Genomic DNA, 25,597 nt, shown 5'->3' with positions numbered 1-25,597 from the left:
TGAATTCTATTCTTACAAAGTATAACAGGCTGAAAAAGTCAATTGTCTGGAGGACTGTCCACAGTATTTGCTGAATCAACTCCCCTAGGATGAGTTCTTGCTTCGGTCCTTATTCTGCAAGCACTTTCCACACTACTGAAACAGGGAAGGACCCAGCAAATTCCTTCCATCAGGGCTGAGAAAATACTGCGATGTGGTTAACTACCTTCAACTCAAACATCTAAAGACAATGCCTACTACCCTGTTACCTGGATTAAAAAGCCTTAGAGCCTTACTGAAATATTTTGAAGGCTGGAAGGGCCATCATTTACTGCCTTTCACTAGCATTATAAGGTTAAATTCACTTATTATGTTACATTCCTTGCTCCAGACCTGCTGTATAGTACCTCTATACAGAGAGGGTGCTGTAGCATGGCAAGAAAAGGGTGCTAAAAGTTAAGAATTTAAGTACCTTACTTACACTGACATCTATGAAGGATTTCTGTCCTGTAAAACTTGTCATGCTGAATATACACAGTACTACCTTATATGTAAGATAGCTAATAAGATGTTTCTCATTTAATTTTCTGAGCAGCAGAAGTATTTAAAGAACATTAATGTAGTCAGACTTAATTTACTCTTTTTTTTTTTTTTTTTTCCCCAGGACTTGCAATCATTTTTCACCACCCTCACGCTAGTTAGCTATTATTTTGTAAATGAATTACTTCATTTAATTTAGTTTCAGATTTAATTGTTCCTTATTGGAAATGTCAGCTTTCACAGTTCATTAATAAGGGCACTGGTGGAAAGAAAGCAAGGAAAGAAGTGGGGATAGGGAGAAATAAACTTATCTTGCAAGTAATGAAGAGCTTTAGTTAATGTTATGTCCACATATTTGTTTTAAGTCCCTCTTGAACCTTGGTCTCTGGATTGACATTACTAGGGATATTTGCTGGAATTCAACAGACTGGCTTCTCTGACAGATGCTGCTTGCCGACAAAGATATACAATATAATCCTTGAACTGTTAAGGCTCTCCTCCCAAGTTAGTTGGCAGAAAAATTCTGAGGTGGCAATCAGCCATCTTCCTGCAACAGTGGCTTAAATATTCAGATGTAAAGATGGTTCTTCCAAAGAGGGCTGAACACTATTCTGAAAAATCTCTCTGAACGTGCAAAACCGGGATTTCCTGGGTGAAATGCGTTTTGGAATACCTTTGGACAGTCTGTGGAATATTTGTAGTTCTGGTCAAGGAACAGAATCCCACTGCATTAGACAATCCAAAGATGTCTACTGGAGAGCTGATTCCCTGGACCAGTGGCTACACACTGCTGAGTGGTAACCACCTTCTTTAATTAATAAACACTACCTTTAATCACTACAGTACCTCACAGTTACACTCATGCAAATATGAAAAATAACTACTCCATGTTTTTCCAGATGTAGCAATAACAAATCCCTTAACCCAAGGCATTAAATATTACTGTACTGAATTAATTCCTGTAGGTAGTCCAACATTATCTTTTGGAGGTTTTTTTAATATATTTACTCGATGTGCACATGAAAACAAATAACGAAAACATATTATTTCTTTCTTTGCCAAGTAGAATAAAATGATTAATTGCTTTGACCATTTCGTCTTTAGTGGTGACATTAGAGTGTTGTCTAAGTTTTGTAGGGTCAAAGCGTTGGGGTTTTTTAAAGCAGTGGAACACTTGTGATAATGACAAACATAGACGTAATAATGTCATATCCATCCACTAATTGGAACACATTAAAAGTTTTAAGTTTGATCAAGATTTGTCACTCCCAACCGCCAGTTAATTAAGTAGATTACTGGCAAAGAAAAAAAAAAAACCCAACAATACTCCATGAAATCTTTATGACATGATCAAGACTAGTAGTTAAAACTGATACGTAAATCCAGCAACGAAACCCTGCATAAACATATTACTAAGCGAATGTAGCTTGCAATCCATCCTGTATTTCGGATATTTTCTCCGTAAAATGATTTCTAAGCTCATTTAGATCAATTAGCATTTCTGAAACACTTTCTATGAAATGGCTTTGACTCTGTGTTATCGGTCTGCCTTATGCTGCTTACACATGTTTAAATGAAAGGTTCCCCACAGCTTTTTGGGAAAGGAAAAAAAAAAAATTCATTTTTTAAACAAGTAAATAGTGCACAGAGAATTGCGTTAAGAAAAAAAGATAAAATTAGAAATAAGCTTTTGTATATTTATGCAGAGCCTCCAAAAAGACAATAGCTGAAAGAAAACAGAGCTTCCGTATGGGGAATCTATTACACATCAAGAGGCAAAATTGGCTCCATTTACCATGTATGGGAAGAAAAGAAAGATATGCTGCGTTGCGTATAGAAGAAGATATTAAGAGCTTGACTGAAATCACGGAAGAAATCTCCACTGTCTATGAGAAGTGTTGGATCAGGCCCTAAGAATAAGAGCTGCACAGTTCCATCCATCCCTAGTTTTGCCACAGACGTGCCCTCCAGTTCAACAAAATGTTAGGCATACCCTCTGCATTCAACAAATCACTTAAGCAAATGAGTCATTTTAAGCAGATGAGAAGTTCCTTTTAAGAGAAAAGATTTTATATTTGAGGACACAGTTGAGTTGGACCACTAGATTTGATCTCAGTAATGGGACCTGATTTCTAGAGATGCTTAATTACTTACTGCTTCAATTTACTCTGAATAGAAAAAAAAACCACTAAGAAACAGAATAGACCCAGGAGGTTATTACCTCAATTTCCCCAAGTATACAGCAGTGGACTAATTTTACATATTAGGGGTATTGATAGGTTTAAACTAGTATTTCAAAACCACATTCGGATTTTAAGATAACTACAATAGAAATGCAAAATATTTCTATAATAAACACTCAACTGTACAAACTATAATAATCTTCATTTTTTCCTTCCCAAACAGCAAAGGCAAATATAATACACGTACTTATCAAGGTGAAATTACCCCATCTTGGAGAGACTATGAATGGAAAATTCTAACATGATATTTTCTTGGATGAAAGCTCCCATGCAACTGTAAATTATTATCATTAAAATAATGAATTCTTTGCCTGGTTTAATCTTTGCAGCTCACTCTTGAATTGAAAAGTGCTCTCTGCTCAATGAAACTCGGGGGTGTAATGTAAATATTCCACAGCATTTAGTTTTCAACTAAATTCTACAGACATGATCAGGAGACAAAACCCCATTAAAAAAGGCTTGTGAGTAAGCACCCAGAGTAGTTGTCTTTCAATTATAATTCCTGGATAATGTGGAGGTTGGTCATTATTACCAAGTGTTTAAATACTAGCTCATCAGTTCAGATCTGGGTCAGGCAGAAAGTTAAGAAGAAGAGAGCTCCTAGATGTCCTGTATCAGATTTCCCAGTTGACATACCGATATATTAAAAAAAGCACCAGAACATCTCGCCAATTTAGGCAACTCTTGTCATTCTCAGCAAAGGCACCCAGAATTAAAGCAAGCACTGAGCCATAACTGACCTCTCAACACCAAAACTGCTCCCTCAGATGTCCAAGGTCGAGACACGTTGTCCAGCACCACATTCACATGCACGCTTGACCCTTGCCAGTATCATAAATGCTGAAGGAACATATAAGAGAACAGTGTAAATTAATTTTCACAGGCTGCCTCTAGTCAAAGCAGAAGGAAAAGTTTTTAACCTGACTTTTCAATAGGAAGAACCGTCCAAGAATCAAGTTGTTTCTGGCTAATTCAGAACTTTCATCCTAACCATTATGTTTCAAGATTATATTCTAAGACACAGGAAAGGACAAATCAACATACTGCAAACTGTTTTGTGATGTAGAAAATTCTAAAGTAACCTCCTTGGCCATTTTGTTTCAGGAAGAAATAAAATTTCAAAATCTCAGGATGAAAATTCCTTCTATTTTCCAGCTCCACTTCTAGATTTTCAGTTCACTCTTCAGTGACTGTACAGCACAAAGTACCTTGTGCCTAGTCTTTGGAGCCTGTGCAGATAATGAGCACTTACTGACTTGAGTTAGATTTGGGAGTAATACGTTTGAAATAAGGCCTAGGCTACCTTAAGCTGGACGTACAGTATTCAAAATTAAAGGCAGTCTTTGACCACCTCTAAATTCACTTTTAGAGTTATTATTCATGAAAAAGACATTCTAGGACTAGTTTATCAATGATAAACAGATTTTATTAGCATAGCGGCAGCATCAGTAGTAGCCCATCTAGAAAACTTATTAGATGTGAGTACAATCCACGGTTCTAAGCAATGTCTTCACTGATTCAATCCCTTAATTACAGCAATCAATTGACATTAATATGACAATTCTGTGACCTACTTAGTAAAAGAGGTCAGACACAATGATTGAATGGTCTCTTCCAGTCTTCAAACCTATAAATAACAATTTATTAAGGTAGCTAATAAGTATGTATTAGCTAGATTGAGCACAGAAGCCAAGCAGTCTGAATCAAGTTGCACAAGGACTTGAAGTTCAGTCTTCCACTGCCACAGAAGCGCCGGGATCAACATGCTGTTTCAGGGATGAACGTTGGTCAAGCCTCTGTGTGTTTGTCTCTGCCCTCCCACACCCTCCAGTTTTACAAGAAGTTTGAAAATCTTCTTCATGTACAAACTTTTAGCAATCTCAAAATCATTCCTAGGATGGAAAATCAATCACTGTTGTATTAATCCTTTAAAACCTATTTATAAATGAAATCTAAATTCAGATTTTATGATGATGATTTGGGAAAGTTCTTTTGGCATTTAGAACAATTTCTTTGTACCTCTTGCATATCACATTTACCAAGTTAATTCATTTACAAAATGCTGTTTAATGAGGGACTCTTCCCCCAGTCATTTATTTCTTTTGGTGGCTTATATGCCATCAATCACGCCCTATGTGCAATGTAATGCTTTCACGTATGGTAGCGAGTTGTGCCAACCTTGCTAAGAAATGTTCCCTTGTTTACTGTTATGGAGGATGGTATCTCCGTTCACTAATGTTCTCTAACTGCTATAACTTGATTGCTTTGTATGCTGAAAAGAATAAAAATGTTCATTAAAAATAAACATAGAAAAGCAAGCAAGTTAGACCCCCGTACCATCAACATACAATTGTAAACTGAAAGATTCAATGTAACAGAAGCAGCTAAAGCTATTTTTGATCCTATTTTGATGCTATACAAGCATCTCCCACAAACAAGAGGTGCAGTGTACTTAAGTACCTAAATATTTTTGTTGACCAAAGGAGCTGCATAAAGAAGGAGATACGAAACTATTCAAAAGGTAATGACCATTATTTCTAGTGTTTGCCTTGAGCAGTATTTGTAGTTGTAGTAATTGCAGAAGATAATGTGCTAGACAGGCAGTAGTCATCTCCTTGACTCCAGCCAACTGTTGTGTACTTTCAACAAAGATATTGCTAACTGAGGACTTTCTATTTCTACCACGATGCAACTGGAAAACACCTGTGTGTACATTCACCTGAATATGTGCAAGTTTTCTGCCCTATCATTTCACCAGGCAGGTTTGCTAACTTTTCATCATTTGTCTAAGATTTCTCAGGCACAGTAGAAGTCATTCCACTCTGTCCAGCTCTAGTGCATGCACAGCTCGTTCTTCCACTTGGGATTAGAATATACAAAGCTCACCTCACATCTAGGAAAAAAATGCACTGCATACATACCCCGTTTTCTGCCATGTTCAGAGCCGCGTACTTCCTAAGCCCGGGATAAACGTTGTGCTGGGTAATCCCCCTGGGACTTCTGAGCTGAAAAGTTTGGACTCTGCCGCATGCTGGGGAAAGCCTGGGGACAGAGCAAGAAGGACAACGTCAGCTAGATGCTCTTGGGAGCAAGAGGAGTTGCAGATTTATATGGGTTTCCAACCTCCCCCCTTCCCCAAAGTAACTCTAACAAGAAACCCGACTACAGGCAGAAAGCATGCTTGGAGCCTACCTGCTTACCACACTGTGCTTTCCCAGCCACCCGACTTAGTTGCACTTATTTGTGCAGCAGCAGCTTTTCTGCCATTTGGAAAAAGAAAAAATCCTGACTCAATGTTCCCGTATTCTGGAAACTTAGTAAGAGAATATCCGCTGGCATCCAAAAAATGGCAGGCAGAACTAATATGAAAGCCAAGTAAAGAAATAGGACAGGTGAAAGTCATTCCAGGAAGTCTAAAATGTGTTTTCCAATGATTAGGAAAAAAAATAAAATTGATTGCTAGCCTGCAGATGTTCCAGAGCAATTCAGAAATAGGAAGAGCAAGTCTTTTGTGGGTACTATTTAAACTGCAGTATCTGGCATTGAGCAAGTTAGGTGCCTCCATCCACAATCACAGTTATTTTGCTTTCTAAATGTTGACCAGATGGTCAGTTTTTGTGTGGCAGCAGTGTGTGTGTGTCTGAGGGGGCGGGAGGGTAAGGGGGGAGGATTGCAATTACGAGAATGTGTGAAACTCCACCGCTACCGCTGCAATAAAATGACTGGAGTAACATCAAATTTAGATTCTATGCACATATATTTCATACGCATACAACATCATAACTGCCTGGAAGGAAAAGTCAGTTATTTTCTTTTTCTAAATCCTTTTTCCTTATCGGCTATAAAATGTTACAATAAAAAAAAAAAAAAATAATAATCTCAGGGGTGAACTGAAGTCCCAGAAGGTGCTTGTCAAGGAGAAAAATAATTGTTAGCCAGAGCTGATTAAACAGCAATATTTTCACAGAGACTGAAATGATGGCTGAGAAATCATCCAGGAGACGTTAGCCGCAGTATTCTTAACTTGTCATGAATGGCTAATTTGCTCAGAAATACATTCTAAAGAAGTTGATGCCACATCTTCCCCCCAGCCATACTAATTGTTTATTAGCATACAAAAGAACCAATGACCTTTCAAATCGCATGCTTATTGTCCCTTGTAGGCAGAAGAAATGAGCCTTGGCAGAGCAAACATTGCTTGGTTCCTTCTTATTTTTAGGAAAGTAACCTTTTAAGCAATGAACTCTTCATCAATAGTATTTCACAGTCTATATTTAATAATCATGGAACTAAGCAGAAATGTCTTATTTTGCTACTTCATCTAGGATTCAAAATTCAACAAAAAAGAATTAAGGCTATTTTAAGAGTTAAGTAATAGATGTACAAATAGAAGTATTTCAGGGATTTAAAAACATACTAAAAAAGTTTTGAGGTGTTTCGTATCAAGCACCACAACCATACATTTATGTGTAAGCTTTTTGAAGGGTGTGCAGAAGTTGAACACTTTTTTTTTTCACGCTATTACATTACTCCTCCGCTCAGCATTGTAACTGATTGAGGAGCTTGACACTCATTTTCAAAAGCCATTTAACAGTCTAGGACACTTATCTTCATTGCCTTTCAATATGGATTAGGTTCTTAAGTCTCGGAGCCACAGAATAGTTGTGGTTTGGAAGTGACCTCTGGAAATCGTCCAGTCCAAACCCCTGCTCGAAGCAGGATGAGCTAGAGCAGGCTGCCCATGACCATGTCCAGTGATGTTTTGAATATCTCCAAGGTTGGAGACTCCACAGCCTCTCCGGGAAATATGTTGCAGTGTTTAGCCACTCTCACAATAAAGAGGTTTTTCTTATGTTTAAATGGAATTTCCTGTATTTCAATTTTTACACAGTACCTCTCGTCCTGTGACTGGATACCACTCAGAAGAGTCTGTCTCCATCGTTTTTACTCCCTCCCATCAGATAACATGCTGATAAGAGCCCCCTAAGCTTTCTCTTCCCAAGGCTAAGGAATCCCAGCTGCCTTCAGAGAGCTAGTCCTACTCAATTCCCAAAGCAGAAGACACCAAAATCCCAAACCAAATTTTTGAAAGAAGTTTAGCTGGCCATGGGCATCGTACATTGTGGGAACAGAGAAACCCACTGAGAAGTTGATTCCATCCAAATTGTGCTAGAAATACGGTGAAATTCAGTGTAGGTGCACTAATGATGGACAAGCCTCATTTTTTGGGTGAACCAACATCATGCAGGATATAATTTTCATACTAGCTTGAAATCTGAGACCCTTTCCTACCAAACCATTCATTTGCTCCACCAAATCAATCTGAATATGGTTAACCAGCACAGAAGAAACTTATTTAAAACATGTGTAAATGTCTTGTTTGCTTAGCTTTAGGTTACTTCTTCACAGCACCAGCAGAGCTGCTACAGCATCAGCCAGTACCAGTAGGGCCCATCTATGTTAACATCTGCATACAAACACACTCCTTTCCTCCCATCTGTTTTTACTTTAAACAAGCCTTCACAATATATGATGTTCTTAAGGCTATAAGCTCCTCCTTACTAAGTCCCAAATAGTTTTAAGGCCAATCTTGCTGTGTGTTCATTACCGTTCTGGTGAAAACAGTATTAGCAAATTCTGGTAACTAGATAGCAGGATACATAACACGCCCCCCCCCCCCCGTTAAGGAATATTAATACAATAGTCTGAAACACGTGGCAGCCTTGAGACCAAGCAACATGAAAACCAAAGTACTTCAATTAATCTACATAGTACTGAAATCTAAAAGAACCAACTTGTAAGACCAGAATTGTCCAGAAAATTTTCAAGGGTCCCAGATGAGATGCTTTGTATCCTAATAAATAAATAAATAAATAAAATAAAATAAATATTGGGCTCCAATCAGCATGTTTGGCTTACCAAACATCTCTGAAAAGTCCAAAAATACGGACCTCTGAAAGACCCTGTATCTCCCGCCCTGGCCATAAGCATGACAGGACCAAACTTTACACAGAAACTATGTAATGCATCTATTAGCTAAGTGAACGTAATGAAAATGATGATGTGACTTTATTTCATTTATTCCATAACAAGAGTATATTGAGGCTTGGTTAAAGGTATCCACAAGAGAGACAATTTTCAAGACCTAGTAGAGACCAGGCAATCTGTTAGATGTGAGAGTTTTAGTCCATTAAGTTGCTGAGCCAATTCATGATAATGTTATTTAGTGTAAATTTCCATTTGGATGAATAGTAAAGAGCTTGATCTATAACATTTGTAATTGAATTAGCAACCTCTTTGTTTCCCTATTCTCTTTATGGCCAGGCCATGTATGCATTTTGTGAGCATTCTGAATTACAGCAGTCAAGCCATTAGTTGGGAAAAGTGCCACATAATGCCCTTCTGGAAGTAGATTTTTATTCCATTTAACTTTTTTCTTTCCTGGAAAAGTTATGTTTTGCCATTCACTGCTGTTATCCAGCAGCTTCTATTTAAATCTGCTTTGTTTCACTTAAATTTGATTAGATTCCATAGATCTACTTTGCATGGCTGATATAGTTTGACCCTTACAAGCCTGAAGCTAGGGTTTCGGGATTCATTTGTTTTCCCATTATTTTTCTGGACAGGAATAGTAATGGCAGATTAGGAAAGAAAAATATAAGAGACTAATTTAACAAGGGATTTAAACACCTGCTTAATTACATCTCTGCTGAGGGCAGCACTGATTCAAGTGCTTAACTGGGTGTCGTTATTTGAAAATATGGAAGAACTGCATGAAAAGAGGTTTGTAAAAGTACCTGAATGTATAATAACATTCACCATTTATTATAATGCTCAGCATTAAAACAGGCCTACATTTTGAATCTAGCTAGTGGATCGTCATGCTGGGCTACGACTCACTGAAGAAAATGGATGACTATACAGGATCAAGGATTTTCTGCTTTTGACTGCATACAGATGTTTGTCTAGAGTCACATTTCAAACACGACTTGAGCAGTAAGAAAACTAAATTCTCCCGAGGTTCCAGGAAAGTGTAATCCATTGGCATCAAGTACCTGCACGCCCCTCCACCAGGATCAACACCCGCTGTGCAGGGGAGGGACACGATTACTGTAATCTATCAGCAATAGAATGATTACTATCATTTTACAAATCGGGGAAACTGAGCCCCAGAGTAAGCAGAGTTTAAGTACAAGAAACAGAATGCAAATATTACCGTACCTAAATCATTTAGGCCGGAGTAGTCGGGTATTGTAAATTGCCGCTGAAAGCAGTGAGAGATCTCTTCGGTTGTTCCCTACTACTTTGACCTCCATATGAACTAGCCAACCCCTCTGGTCTCCCGAGCATCAATGTCACATTCATAAATGAGACCTATACTCCTAAATTAGTATTGTTGTGAAAGATTTCCCTGTATTCCAGCTAAATTTTAATCAGCAACACCTTAGTAAACCCCCAAAACCCCAACAAACCAAATGCATACTGCTTACATGGACACATTATTATACACACACTAATAGAGAGAAATAGCTTGTCTCAAAGGTTTAAAGGCTAGTAAGGGTGACATGTAGCCAACGCTGGATAGGGTGAACGATAAAAACTTGTCAGTGGATTTACCTTCCTAAGAGTAAAACGGAATTTACTACAACGTTTGGAGTTTTTTCCCTTGTGGGTATCCCCATTGAATGGGGCTCGGGATCACATTAACTTGATCCCTCAACTTAGAGCATTCTTCCCCCCACCTCCTCTGAGGTGTCAGTCCTTAGGGCTCCTGCCAAAATGTATTGCTGTGAGGCAGCTATAAGAAACAGAGCCAACATACACATACTACAGCCGAGAGAACAACTGAACAGCCAATTCCTTCAGGGCCCAATTATTTGCCACAAAATTGAAGGACAGGGATAAGTTTCTGACTTCAGACACTTCCTAGCCCACTTTATTTTTTCTACTGCAATTCAAATAGTAAGAAATGAAGAAAAAAACAGTTTACCAATAATGCAATGGAAGATCCTTTGCTGAATTTGAGGCTATTTAGTATTCAAATAGAAAACACTGGATATTCGTGTAATCATCCTGATTATCCTGAATATGATGTTGCTAAAAGCTAATCTGTGTTGGCCAGAATTGTTTAAAATAACAGTAATGTCTTTTCAAACCACAATTTTTTTTTTTTTTTCAACTAGTAAACATTTGAGTGCCTGAAGTTAGGACTGCTGTCAGAAGGTGACTGAAAAGGAACTTGAGTTTTGGGTTTACTGGGGGTGGTGGTGTGGGCGTGTGTGACTTTAGAACTGTTTCAGATACCAAAAACAGCTGGACTTGATCTTCAGAAAATGCTGAACTGAAGGACCAGCTTTTTATTAAACTCCCCAACTGGAAACTCAATGAATACATATGAAGTAACTTCTTACAAATCAGTAGAAAATAAACCTGTATCTTAAGCATCTTTGGATACATCAGTTGCCATAGTTTGTGTGTATTCTGGCTAATACCTGAAGTGACTTCCAACATTTGTTCTGGCACGTATTCAATTTATTTATTGCTTTATATTAAAAAAAAAAAAAAAATCCAGAAAGGACAGGTTGGCATGACCTCAGAGGAAAAAATCGATTTGCATACTGTGACAGAATAAAATCAAACTATCGGGAATCTTAGTCACTCTAACATAGCAACTCATACAGCAGTAGAAGAAAAGAAAAAGCGCTAACCATTGATACACATTAACTAAGATACATTTGGAAAAAAGTTCCTTGAATCACTTGATAAATAAAAAGAAAAAACAACTAGCTGATATGTTAGCTAATGTAACTGGAAAAAAGATGAAGCAGATCAGTAGCAAACTGAGGAGTCTTTTGACTGCATCTATGGAAGGGTAACTGTGGGCATATGGAAATGGTTGTACAGAGACCGTTGAGGTAATGGGAAGAGCATAAAGCTGTTCAGAAGACAAGCGGGATAAGTCAGAGAAGGAGGAGTGGGATAGGAGACGTTTCTCTAATGGATCAAATACAGATGAAGCGTTTGTGCCTACAAGAGGACCATGATTCTCTTGAGTCCTTCCCATTGTCCATCGTTTTCCCCTCTAGACACGATATTTGACTTTGGGCAGTCCACTTAGTCTCTCCATGTTGCACTCGTTACATTTTAATCAAAACAGACATAAAAGGGTATTGCAAAACTAAGCAAAAAGTGACATTGCTATCTTCAAATAAGAGATGCCATATTTGCAATTTAATCAACAGGCATATGTTTGACTAAATTAAAATTCAAAGACACACATGCCAGAGTCAACTAAATAGCAAAGGAATCTGGAATATGAGTTAAAATTAACAGACCTAATCAGCATTGATTTTGAATTTCCTTATTAAGTTTATTATTTTTAAGTATTAAAAGGCAGGAAGAATGGGGATGGTTATTAGTGGGAATTAGAACCAATAAAAACAAGAACCTAACCAAGGAACTAGACTACATGCTGCCAAACCTTAATATAGCAAAAAAGGAATAAATAAATTGAAAACAAATACCATACATATTGCTGCGTATGTAAATGAGATTAAATGAGGCTGTGGAAATAGATAACCCACAATAGTGCATTATAGCAAAGCTAGACTTCAGAAAAAAATTGGAAGTGATATTGAGTGAAGAAAGCCACAAGCTTGCCAGCAGTGCCTTGTGTGAAAAGCTGGCCACTACCATAATTATAGGTTTAATATCTTGCCACAGCACTTTAGTGACTTCATTTCCAATCAGTTTGTGGTGAAATGCATCAGCAGAGGGCTTGCCCTGTCTCATTAAATAAATGACCTAATATGTCAACAAGCAAATAATTTCACAATGGAAAACACCATAATGAAGGATTTACGCTTTGTGGTGTGAAGTCCTGCTCTTCAGAGCTGTGCAGAAGAGCTGAAACAAGGCATTTTCAAAGCACAGGAATGGGTGTTAAGTTGTAGGACACTTTACCTCAACTTCCAGCGTACACGACAACTTGAGTGATGGTGACGAAAGGAGAGGGGGACTGCATTCTGCACGCTTCAGAATGAGGTGCTGCCTGCAGTAACTATGAGCAAGAGCAATCCTTGGGCAATAAGAATAGCAGAGATATAAACACGTACACTTAAAAATGAATAAATTCTTCCCACATATACAAAAGCAGTGCTTTTTCAGTTGTTTATGCCACATTGCAGCATTTACCTCTCATTCACTACAATTCATGATAATTGAACCAAAGGACAAAGTGTCCCTCCCTTTGGCCTCTCTCAAATATTACCCATCAAGACATGTTTCTTGGCGTTGCTCTATCACACTACAATAAGCTCACTGAGCTTATTTGGCACAGAATCAAGGCCAGGACACACACACACAGATGGAGCTTAATGACATATGGACAGGGGAATGTTTGATTTTGCATGATCACATTGGAAAAACACATGAAAAATCGGCCAATGGGATAAGCAATCAGCCCTTAAAAAGAAAATAAGAGTTGTTCATAACTATATATTCAGGGCTGATATAGAAACTGTTGGGAAGAGGCATGAAGGTTAAAAATAATTGTTCATCCATTGTTAGATCTTCGCTCTATATACGTTATCTTAATTAAACAGTACAATTCAGGGTCAGCTCCCGCATAACGCCAAGCATGCTAAACCAAAAAAGATTTGCACATAGTGAAGCAAAAGTTGCCAGGATGAAAAAATAAAATATTTCTCAAATGAGGCTGTCAGATTCCCAGCTGTACATATAAATTCAGTGAACAGGTCTCTCAGAAATTCAGGGAGAATACTGGTATTAACTTGGAAAAACTGAATACATACATTCATTCCTTCCCTGTTCTCTTTTTCTTTCACACACCCATACAAATCCAATGTAGAAACATTTTGGTGTTCATATTCAGTTAAATTTCAAACTTGTTCCAAAAACAAATGAAGTTTCTCCTGAAACTTCAGCATTTTCCACGGAGTGAATCTCTCCATTATGACCAATAGCAATTATAGTAGTACCAATTGCTCTTTGATACAAGAACTATGCAAAATATGCATCTTAGAAGCAGACCCTCTTCCAAAAACCTTGCATAAATCATTAATACACTTTTCTTAACAGTCCAACTCTTTGTTCAATAGTCCAAGAAAACATATATTCCTTACCATACTTTTTCTGAAGGAAATTGCCCTAAGGCTTCCTCATTTATTTTTCTACATAACAGATTTTTATTATGATCTACCTAGCTTATGGCAGCTTTTAAGCTTGTAATTTATATACAAAAATTTGTATTGTCTCATTGCATCTTGATGATAGCAGGAAGAGGGGACTGAGAGAAAAATAAGATTGTGCAAGTATGAAGCAGCTGTTTTCTACTAGTGTGGTATCTGCTTATATGAGAAGGGCACTGTGGATTTCACTCTCAGTTACGTTTGGGCTCTTTTACGCTCCTCTGCAAGGAAAGGAGGTCACAACAGCTGAAATACCATAGTTAGTACCTGCAATACTTGACACAGACCAGGGACCCTATATCCTACCTTTCCTCTGATATACTGAAAGGCATTGGCAGAGTTATCCAGTCTCTGTGCCTTCCTTTCTCTTGTTATTTTTCTTGTCCATTTTGCTTGTTGACACTTCTGTAGAAGGAGCAACCCTCCCTCAAGAGTATATGCACCAGGTAAATGTGGTGAAAGCACTGCAGAAGGAGTAAGTCTCTCTTTGGGTACATGGGCCAATGTGACTACAGGAATAGTGCCCAATTTGCCACAGCTTATGTAAGTCCCCGAAAAATACCCCAAAAAGTTATGTATCAGCTTATGCCATGTCTGAACATGACCTGTAGAAGATGATTTAAAAAAAAAAAAAAAAGCCTCAACTGGAAAAAAGCAAGTTAATGCTGCAGGTGACTTTTGGCTAAAACGCTGCTGTTATGAGGACATGGGAGACAGTTTAATTTACAATGGAAATGACTGAAGAGAACATCAGCGGATTCATCTGTCACATCTATCAGACCACCAGCTGGATGCATTGCCCAAGGCTATGACGGCATTACTGGTTTGATTTGTTGTTGTTGATTGCTTGTTTCATGTTAATTCATTCTACTGTACTAGCATGTTTCAGGGGCTCATCTGTTATTATTAATATTAATAATCCAAAGCACTTTCATCCAAAGAACTCAAGGCACTTTACAAACATTAATTAAGCTTCGCGACACCCCTAGGGGTAAGTAAACTTTTGAGATCTCTTGAAAAGGTCAGAAAGGGCTTGGTTTAAAGCAGCAGCTTTGGTTAAATTCAAAGGACTAAGGAACAGGAGACGTGAGTTCAAGTGCCATTTTTATCGCAGATGCTCTTCTCAGGGAAGCAACTCAGTATCTCTGTGCCTCAGTCTTCCAGCTGAAAAGGATGGATTATAGGACAGGTTTAGCTTACAGGACCTGCTGAAAGGACAGGCTCACAAATTCTCAGAAGAAATACACAGATACTGGAAACGTTGGGCTCACAAGCAAAAAGATTGATAGGTGTCTTCAAAGCAGTATCTGGCACTTCTCTTTTAAACCGTGGGCTTGATGTGCTCCATAAATTCCATAGGAGTCTATAGTTCCTCAGGTATAAGAGAACATGATCCAAAAGCAATGAAAACAGAGGTCTTTAAAACCTCAATGTCTTCACATAGATACTGCAAGTGTGACTATCGCTTCCAGTAACCTAGAGAATGGCCATTTTCTGCTGCAGTTGGATCCCCTTCCAGGAGCCTGGCTTCTTACAGAAAAGTCAATTAAAAGAAAATTGTCTTAGCATGAGAGAGGGGAACTTCTGCGGGACCTGCACCGCTCCAATGGCAATTCTCAAAGAGATCACCATAACCAAATTGCCTGGAAGAAATTCTACCAGCTATGTTACATCACCAAAAGGAAAAACAGACTCTCCCCTTTTAAAATCTATGACACTAGAAAATGAGTGAATGAAAAAGTCCTTATCTCTTTCAGATCTAAAATACAAAACCCATCTTTTCGACTTGGTTTGTGAGCACTAATTCTCCTAAATGCAACTGCTTCTCTTCATTAAGCTTTGCTTTTTTGGATTTCTTTTTATTGCTTTTCTAAAGCAAACAACCTGTCCATTCTCATCATCAGCATTTCAGGGAAAGAGATTTTACTTTTGATGGGAAGAACTCAGATACTAGGGCGATGGGCAGTGAGATAAAAACTAAGGTAAGTGCATGCTAAGTGCCATAGAATCCATTAGGGGAGGAAACACTGAATGACTGCAAATAACTTTAATATTTCCTTATTCCAGGAAAAATCTCTGGTGTCTAGAATGTGAGAGATCATGTGGGCCAGTTAATTAAGAGACAAATCTGGGAAAGTTGCAGCAGTGAACTATAGATTTCTGAAACCAACATTAGCTGAAAAAATAAAAACCCGAGATGAAACTATTTTTCTATGATTCAACAGGAACCTGCCTTGGAAAATAGAGCTTCACTGCCTTCAGTGAAATTCCTGTTTAATTTATTTGGGAATCCTGTTTCTGACCCCTTGTAATTTTTATATTCATAGGATTATTTTCTAAACAGTCTAAGGGCTGGGCATTTGCTGCTATAGTAGTAAGGACTCTTGAAGAACTTTGCAAGCTTGCAAAACATTTTTCCTAATGCTTAAGAAGGAAAATTTCTCATAATATTCATATGAAGAATACAACCCTAGTTATCATTCTTACAGAGATGAGTAAACCAGAACACCCAGTTCATGAACCTGGGTTACAAGTGTTCCGTAAGCACCCAAGATGGGAATCTAACACTTCTCATATTGTTGCAATGTATTGTTCCTTTGAAAATTGTGTTTCTTTAAATATATTGCAAAATTGGTCATGCAGGAGTGGTTAATCTCTCTTGAGATAGTGACTTGTTTTATGTTTTTGAACTCCAGTACTTATCTTTAAACAAGCACAGTAACACTCCAGCCATTCGCTTAAAAAACCAAACAAACAAACCAACCAACCCACCAAAAACCCCCAAAATCCAAACCAAAACACACTACTGAATTAACATGCAAGCTATCTGCCACAGTTTGATACTCGTCTTGGAAGCTCTATGGTCACAGAACACTCACTGAAACAAGCAGCAGCCTCATAAATCAAAGGCTCTTACAGGATCAAACATTTATGGCAAGATTCAAGGAGAGTATTTCCACTGATTTCAAATGGGAGACCTGGGTTCAGACCTTAAACAACTAATTACCAGTGAGACAGGTAGACACTGCAAAGACAAAAGCTTCACAGTAGAAGCGCAGAGACTAGCCAACTGCCTAATAACTGTAATTACCCTCCTCCCAAGTGCTTTTTTATTTTTTCACTGCACAACTCCTCTGCCTCCAGCTCCAAGATAAATTTTAACATAATGAAGACCAAAAAAACCCCAAACATTTCCTTTTCGTTAAAGTGACCACTTTTTGGTCTTTTTTTGCATCCAAAATACTAAACAATTTGACAGGCAATAGCCAATACGTACTTCCATTGTTCTAAGATTTTTCAATGCTGTATCAATTAAAAAGTTAAAAAAATTTCCCAACGACCAGACTCTGCAGCAGCAATTTACAGAACAGTGTAAGTCTTCATAAGGTACATAAAATGCATTTTTTAAAAAGTCCTCTAAAAAGACTAAATGTCCGCATGTTCATATTGCTAACTAGCATCAGTTAAGAAACCTAGACCCACCCAGTCATTAGCTACAGACATGTGTAGAACACAAACTGATGATTCCTTCTCACTTAGCAAAACACTTTGTCAATTCTGTCAACTGCTATGCAAGAAACATCTGCAGATCTCATTAGAATTCCTCCTCTATGGGCTCGAGGACCACTGGGTGCATTCTCAGCTCTGGGCCTAGAATTGCGTGTTGCTGTTTGCTATTTTTGTGATATGGAAAAACTAAGTAAATTAAGCTGTTCTTTTATGTTGAAGAACTGTGTACAGTAAGAGGCTCCAAAAGGGAAAAAAGCTTTCTGAATATGCATGACCTACGCTATGATCCATGCGGGGTAGGTCATCTTTTTCCTAATTGCATGCTGAGGAGAAGCATATCTTCAGCATACATCTGCTAAAGAGCGAAGTCAGATGCATGTCTTATCCCGCCACTGCCAGTGTATTGCATTACTTCTTTCTGGACCTATACGTCTGTTAGTGTTCTTGGTAGTTCATTTAGCTTTAAACATAGAGGCAAAAGAAAGGCAGGCTTGCCACCCCACCCCTCTCACCCCCCCCCAAATGATTATTTGTTATGTGTCAGAACAGTGTCCTTTCTCCCACTGACTGGGAGCTCAAAGTGAATTGTCACTGCCAACTAGTGACAAGTATTAATAGTACATGGAGAATTATTCTGACTGATTTTGTCAGTTATTCTTGAGCAAGATTAAAAAATGAAAAGGCCCGCCAACACAAATAAAAGATGTTACAAAATCTAGCTAGGTTGCAACTATTCTACAGATGCTTTAATGTTATTACATGACCTTTAAAATCCCCCAAATCAATCTAAGATTCACATACAAGAAAAAATACAAAATTTAGCAGATATTTAGAATGGGGGATCCGTATTACGCTTTTACAAACAGAGATGGTGACTTTTGCCATGACTGTTCTATAATTTGCCAGGACTGATGCTCTCCTACATGACCCATGTTTTCCCAGATGGGGACCAAACAGGAATCATCTTCAGTAGTCCTGAATTATTTATCATGTATCCACCAGAAAGAAATCTGACTCCTTATAACTAACCCAGAGCTGGACTGCTACAAATGGATGGGTCCTCAATCTCTACATACTTCAAAACCTAGAATAATGGAAGTGATGGTCAAAAACACCAAGAGGTTTAGGAACACGTGGTGATCTGGCAGACAAGGAACACAACTGGGTATAAAATACAGGTTAACTGAGTCCCTAACCATTCCTGTATCATAGGCAGAATTTTGAGGAGCTAAAAGTGTTGTTCACTCACCCCACTGGGTTTTCTTCCCTCCCCTTTTAGCTTGGCTGCCAATTTTCCAGTCGTTACATTTGGAGGGGTGAGATAGAGCAGGGCTCTGATCAGCGTTTCTAGGACTGATGCGTATATTTCTCACTTCAAAAGACACTCCAGGAAATGAAGAAAAAATTTAAGTCATTTTCTTAACCTTGTGGCTCCCAGAAGGCAGGAATAAAAGTCCCATATTTTTGTCATCAAGATGATAGCAGCAATCTTCAGACCTGTGTGAGTCTACAAACATTTACCTGGCAGAATCCCTGTAAGTCACAATAAAAAGATAAGCCCAGAGCAAATTCCATTTCCCTGGTAGTGTTTCTGTTCAGAGCTATTTCTGAGAAAACGTAAACAGGAGTTGACTATTTAAACCTCTCTCAATAAGTGGCAAATTCTGGCTCTTTGTTGTGTTCTTCTTGGAAGCAACAGTAGAGGGGTAAGTACAGCCAAGGTTATAGCTTTCCTTTGCTGACACTTCTCCGAAGGCTAAATCTCTTCTCCCAAGACACAAGGTGAACTTTGGGTCTTCAGCAAGAACATGCAGGTGTTGAGGTAAAGGAACAAGTCTTTTAGGTGGCTGTTTCACACTTCTATGCTACATGTCAAGCAATCATTTAACCTGCACATTGCACAGACATCTTTACTTGGCAACTCGGGATACTACGTCTGCTGTTCATTTCCAGTGCATTTCCAGGCAAGCCACATCATTGCTTTGTGCTTCATTTTTACATCTCTGCAAAATGGGAGATGATACAATTTTCCCTAAGTGGTTTGTCGATGACCAAAGCCCATAAGGAGGCATCATTCACTACCAGTGAAGGAGTCTAGATAACCACCTAAAAAGAACTGTGACAGATCTTTACATTCTTCTCCTGTGCCTAAAGGCACAGGCAGGATATGTCAGCTTAACATAGTTTCAAGGATGCACAATCTGTGCATTTTAATTGTGTTTCTCATCCGTTTCGTATTCTGCCTCTTCTCATCACTGTGAAAGGACAGCTCATTTTAAAAACTCTAATAAAAAGCTCTTTGCATTGTACAGATATGTTTAGCAAACGTATAAAACAATGAAATCCGTGACAGACAGAGATCTTAATAAAGAGTTAATACTGAAACAAAGCAAAAAGTATCAACTCATCCTAAGACCTAAACACAAATGACAGAAAGTATTGCCTCTTATGTCTGAAACTGCTTTCGGTATATCTGCATCTTGTAAAGCAATGTAATTCCATTTTCATTTACTTCTCTCAATAGCTTTCCTATTTCCTCCCTTCGAGCTCTACATTATTTACTGATTGCAGAAAATACTGGTTGTTCCATTATCCCTTGTTCATGACTAAGAAGCAAAAAGTTTCTCAATAAAGAAGAAGAAAGCGGGGAAAAAAAAACAGGGGGAAAAAAACCAATCTGAAACAAACAAGCCCTAAGAACTGACTGTGTGGACAAATAGTTTATTTTGAAAAACCATTAATAGCCTGTAGATGGTGCCTACCTGCTGCACCAAAAGATGTTTCTATAAACACAGAATATTTGAATTTGACTTCACCAGAGAAACAGTTGTCTGGGGCAAGCAACAGGAAGGCAGATGATGAGATGTCAGACTGAGTTGGGATGCAGCGCTCCTCCTTTGCGTGGCAGCATTTAATACAGAAAGGACAAGATACCCTGCGTAATTTCATACCTCTAACAAGTGATTTCAAGAGCTCTTAAAACCAGAAAGCTAGCACCACACTAAGGTTTGAGACACCTGCATAATGACTAAAATGACAGCTGATCCTCTGGTTATAGAAGAGAGACAAAAGAAGCAAAAATTCATCTCCCATTTTTTGCTGTCTGGAAAAAGTTTTTCTCTCCATGTCCCACTTTGCTACCTGTAGAAAACAAAGAGTGCCATTTTGAGATTTTCCTCCCTTTTTCCATCCTTTCAAGTAGAATTTGGAGAATGGGAATAATCTGAGGATAAATGATGCACCTAAGGACCCTCAAAGTCTGTGGCAGAGAGAGGACACATGCAGCACTCCTAAATCTCAGCCTAGTCCCTTGCTGGCAAGAGCAGCTTCCCCTCTGAACCACGTACGAAGTTCTTCCATAACACTTTGGAGCACCAAGAAGAAATTTCACATATCTAAATAAAGAAATTTAAGCAAACTCTTAAGTAAAGTGGTCTATGTGGAGCTAATTACTATTTGATGATCTTAGAACACCCTGAGGGAATTTAGCATTCTAACATCCACAACAATAACAGCCTTTTAGAACAATGCAGTCTTACCATACTCTTACAAGTAATAAAACATGTACAGAAAAAAGTTGCTGTTGTTAACAGCAACTGCAAAGATAATAAATGACTTGAGAAATATTATCTGTAGCACTGTGTTTTATTGGCAGTTTAGGCAGTGTAATCATTAATCAGAATTTGTCAATACACTGCAAGATAATAACTTTTAAAAAAGCTATCTCTGCTCTTGCCCTTTCAAACGCACTTTTGAGTTGTCTGTGTTTAAGTCAAAAGTCTCTTGATCCCCTTATAAACACAGAGGACTAACTTTAGAAAGAAAAAACACACAACTTTTCTGGGAGCCACAAGCCTATTCTTACGGGAATTTATGGGACAATTAGATTAATTATGGGACAATTAGATTAATTAAAAATCTAATTGCCTCCACATAGGCTGGGTCATCCATACAACTGCGCAGACCTTCATCCTGCCTCTTCACTGGAGCACCCATAGGAGTCTAACAACAGACCATCACCTTGATTTTAATAGTCAAGGCAGAAGACACATACAAACTAAAATGAAAAAGAAGTTAAATTAGAGCTAATACTAATATGAAAAGAATGCTTAATGAAAACCATTTTCAAATCCAAAAGACACAGGTATCAAGATGGCTAAGTAGCTGAACAGAGGCAGCTGTGGCACCCATAAAAACCAAACGGATCAGGAAACCAAATACACTCAGAAATAACATAGGCGATGATAGAAGTTGGTCAGACAATAGAAAACTGTTTTGCTTTTCAAGGGGAAGGCAAATATATTACTCTCTTTGGAACTCCTGACATGAAGCCTGCTGGCAGCTCTAGTCAAGGGATTTCTGTTCTTACTGTCTTCTGTACAGTCCATAGTCCCAAGCTGAGCTATAAACCCACAAGGCATTCAATCTCATCTTCTCCATAGTGGGGAAGAAGGCTGCACCATCAGAGGCTCTGCAGCCAGGGAGCCTTACCGACCCTGGGGACACAAGTGAAACCTGCATTAGCAGTCTGCCAGAGTCTCCAAACAGAAACACTCCAGGTTTAGAAAAGTTTGTTACAAATTCCCTTTTCTTTCTCTTCCAGCATAAGGGGGGAGAAAAAAATCTTCACTTGAAAAGAAAACACATTTTTGCAAAAATAACATAAAACGTGGCAAAGAAAGATACTGAGATTGTGCCAAGACTTCATTTATCAATAGAAACCCACTCCAAACAAAATTTTTTACCAGTACTACTACTCGAGACAAGCCACGACACCCAACTTCTTTAGCCAAATAAAAATGTAGCCTAAGACAGTCCTATGAAACTACAGAGACTAGCGTGAGCTGACTCAAAACTGCCTTTCCCCCCGCCCTGCTTTTGTTAAGATTTGTTATATACTGAAATCAGGACAAAAATTTCTTGGGATCCTTCCTCAAGACATTAGAGAATGTAATAGCATTTCCAGAAAGCTGCCTCATTTCTACAAAAACAAGTGATCGTGAAAGAAAAGGGATTTCACTGTTCACCTCTCTTTAATCCACTTCCTGAAATACAGATTAAAGACATACTGTTTTAAGTGCTGCAGTTGCCAAATTCGGTCCTTACTGGAAGAACTTAATCTAGCACCAAGTACACACAAGTCACAAAACAAAAGCGTGGAGACGACCATTAATTTCGGATAATAAACAGCAAACACTATAACCAGAGGAAAATAGTAAAGGGAAAAATGACAGAGGAAAAATTGCAGGAAAAGAGATGGAGAGATGCATGTCTGTTAGTTCAAATTGGAGAATTCATACTTGGAGCAGCACACGGTGCCTCCCAGCCTTCATGGGTGGGCAGCCAACGTGTGCAGACGAAACAAAGCTGCACAACAGCAGCCTCAGGCCTCCAACGCTTAAACCCACAACACATAACTGCATGCACACGTTCCCAGATTTATACAACAGCAGTACTGGTTATCGGTATGTAGAGGAGGTATACAGTCCACAGAAAATTTTGAGTATATATTATTCCATAGTACACAGACATAGAAAAGCCTATTGTGACTGCTGCTTGAAAAAATCGTAACCTCACTTCACTCTTGTTAATCTACTATAAGTCACTGAATATTCAGGTAGAAAAATAAATTGTTAAAATTTAGCAGATTATCTCTGCCCAGAATAAGATATGGTAATGGAAATGATGGATATGGAGCGAAGAGAATTTTTTTTTTTTTAGCTACTTTTCATTATCCACAGAAGGTTCTCTCCCTCCAAGCCTTTAGAAAGAGTGTTTTATATGCATAGCCCACAAACTCTTCCTACAGGCGACTTGTTTTCCTCTATTACAGTTCCAGGTTACACAAACCAGTTAGAAGAAAGAAGGAAACAGACAAAAAAAGTACAGTCAATATAATCTGTTTGTATATAGAAGTACTCGTGGATAAAAACAACCAAGATTAAGTTATATTCATATTTAGGTTTGCTTTGGGAATGAAAGCGAGTGAAAAGGACAAAGCCAAAGGGAAGTACAGGTGGTTTTTATTATTTTTAATATAACTATTGCATGTTTTGCATTTTGCCATTTTTCTGTCAAAGCCCTGATGCTATTATAGCACAGCCTGCAACAGGATTTATTCCTTGTGATAATCCTGAACTGGTTTTCTTCCTTCTTCTCTTCTTTGAAAGAAATAATAAACGAGTTGGATGATCAATTTTGTAATTCGCAGTTGCCAAGCAGCTTTGAAGCAATTTAGTGATTTGGATACTTATTTCCTCTCTGTAATGATGGCAGGAGATGATATAAGGATATTGAGTCTTAATAATCTATTCATTCCCCTGATCAAACTGAAGGAACTAGAATCAGAAATATCTTTTTAATGTTAATTTTGGTTTTACAAGGGCCTGTTTTTCTGTTGTGCATTGTCTTTGCATTCATTTAAGAAAGCTCTGGAAAACAAAGGCCCAATTTGAAGAAGTACCCAGACACCCTTCCACAGAGATCTTGCACTCATCTATAGATGGACATTCAGGAAATGTAGCATGCATTAATTAAAATGGTCAAGTTAATGAACATAAAAGAAACGTGAGCATTGTCATTCAGAAGCGAAGCATGTTCTATTCACTGCAGTTTAATCCTCCTTCAAGGATTAATGTCAACAACAGAATTTAAATTCACTAACCACCTTATCAGATTGGTATTTACCCAACTATTAAACATTTATGATAACACCAAAAGCCTGTATCTAACTCTTTTCATCCACACACCTCAAATTATTTTGTAAAAGAGGTCTACACATCGTTCCCCTCGTGACATGGTGCCAAGGGAGAGGTCTGGGAGCACACGGGAGAAGTGACTTGCTTACTATCACACCAGAAACGTGTGAGAGAGAATCGGGAGTAGAGGCCACTCGCTCACAGCCCGCTCCAGCTATTTATCTACTGCGGTACAGCGTCCTCGAGGGCTCCAGTGGCATTATCCACTTCCACAAATTGAGAGTCAGATGTTTAAGGCATTGAAAGCTGAACTCCTTATTTTGTATTAACCAAAATAACGTCCTTTCCCCTAATCTTAACATTGATTTCTTTTCAAGCAGCAGCACATGCCTTTTGTTTCCCCAACAGATTTTGCTTGCATTGCACTTTTGAAAGGCCAGGCATGTTTTCTCACAGAAAAATACACAAAGTTTCAGATTTAACACAAAAATTTGGAGAAAAGCAGAGAGCAGGTGAATGTAGAAATTGTTTAAATGTAAATCCTTTACCCTACCAGCAAGCTACAGCAGCAGCCACCTTTCTCAGCCAGAAGGACAAGGAGATGGTGTTTGCACAGTTGTTCTGAAATCTGAGTGCTCCCACGACTCCTTCCTCCAGCCCCTTTCATAAAAGCTTAGTCAAAACTCCTCTGCAATGAATGCAAAGCTCTGTGCTGTACCTGCCAACTGCCGGTGTTTGAAAGGGAAGCACTGTGCAAGTGCAAAGCTCCCAACACTGTGGCACCTCTGATCCTTAATTAGTTTCCAACCATTTCTATAATTTAGGATCTTGCACTTTGGGTTAAAGGACGCACTCACTGTTTCAGATAGGAAGCAGCAAACGCAAGAACTATTTCTGAAAGAAGAATCAACCGCTTCAGGAGTTAAAAATAGCACAGTATTTACACACAAGTAGCTTCTGTAAAATTTTCTTGACAGAGAATCCCAAGCTACAGATATATCTTATCTCCTTGTCCTCAAACACATTATATTATATTCTAGTCTTTTAAGTTATGTGGCTATCTTCAGGTGTTGCATCCTGGAAGACAGAGGTGACAAGCTTTAACTAGGTCACCCGATTCTATTTTTATTAGTAATTCAGCATCACCTCTACATAGCAAATGTTTGATTTCCACTCACAACAAATGCTTGTTAACTCGTTATTTGGTGGCATTTCTTGTTTTCTCGCTGCCTACTCCTGTTACTATATAAATAAAATCCAAAGCAACCCCTCTGCCAATGGCGGATTGTTCCGTGCAGTACGTAACACAGCACTTGTTCTGAGCTACATTTAAAGATTTCAACAACAAGGGCTCCTGTCTCTTCCCTTGAGAGTCTATTACACGGCTTAACAGATCTTTAAAGCACTTCCATTTCTG

General features: G+C 38.4%; 1 protein-coding gene across 1 annotated transcript in view; it reads right to left on the bottom strand.

Moving 5' to 3' along the window:
• LRRTM4 (leucine rich repeat transmembrane neuronal 4) overlaps positions 1-25,597 on the bottom strand; it is a 383,248-nt gene that overhangs the window by 335,757 nt on the left and 21,894 nt on the right. The window contains exons 2-3 of the mRNA XM_052806492.1: positions 5,684-5,804; positions 3,503-3,602 (exon numbers count right to left, since the gene is read on the bottom strand). The gene's annotated coding sequence lies outside the window, so the exon portion shown is untranslated. The remainder of the gene's footprint in view (positions 1-3,502; positions 3,603-5,683; positions 5,805-25,597) is intronic.

This window comes from Harpia harpyja, chromosome 13 (genome assembly GCF_026419915.1).
Source record: "Harpia harpyja isolate bHarHar1 chromosome 13, bHarHar1 primary haplotype, whole genome shotgun sequence".
NCBI classification, from domain to species: domain Eukaryota; kingdom Metazoa; phylum Chordata; class Aves; order Accipitriformes; family Accipitridae; genus Harpia; species Harpia harpyja.
This window is presented reverse-complemented; position numbering and strand designations above follow the sequence as displayed.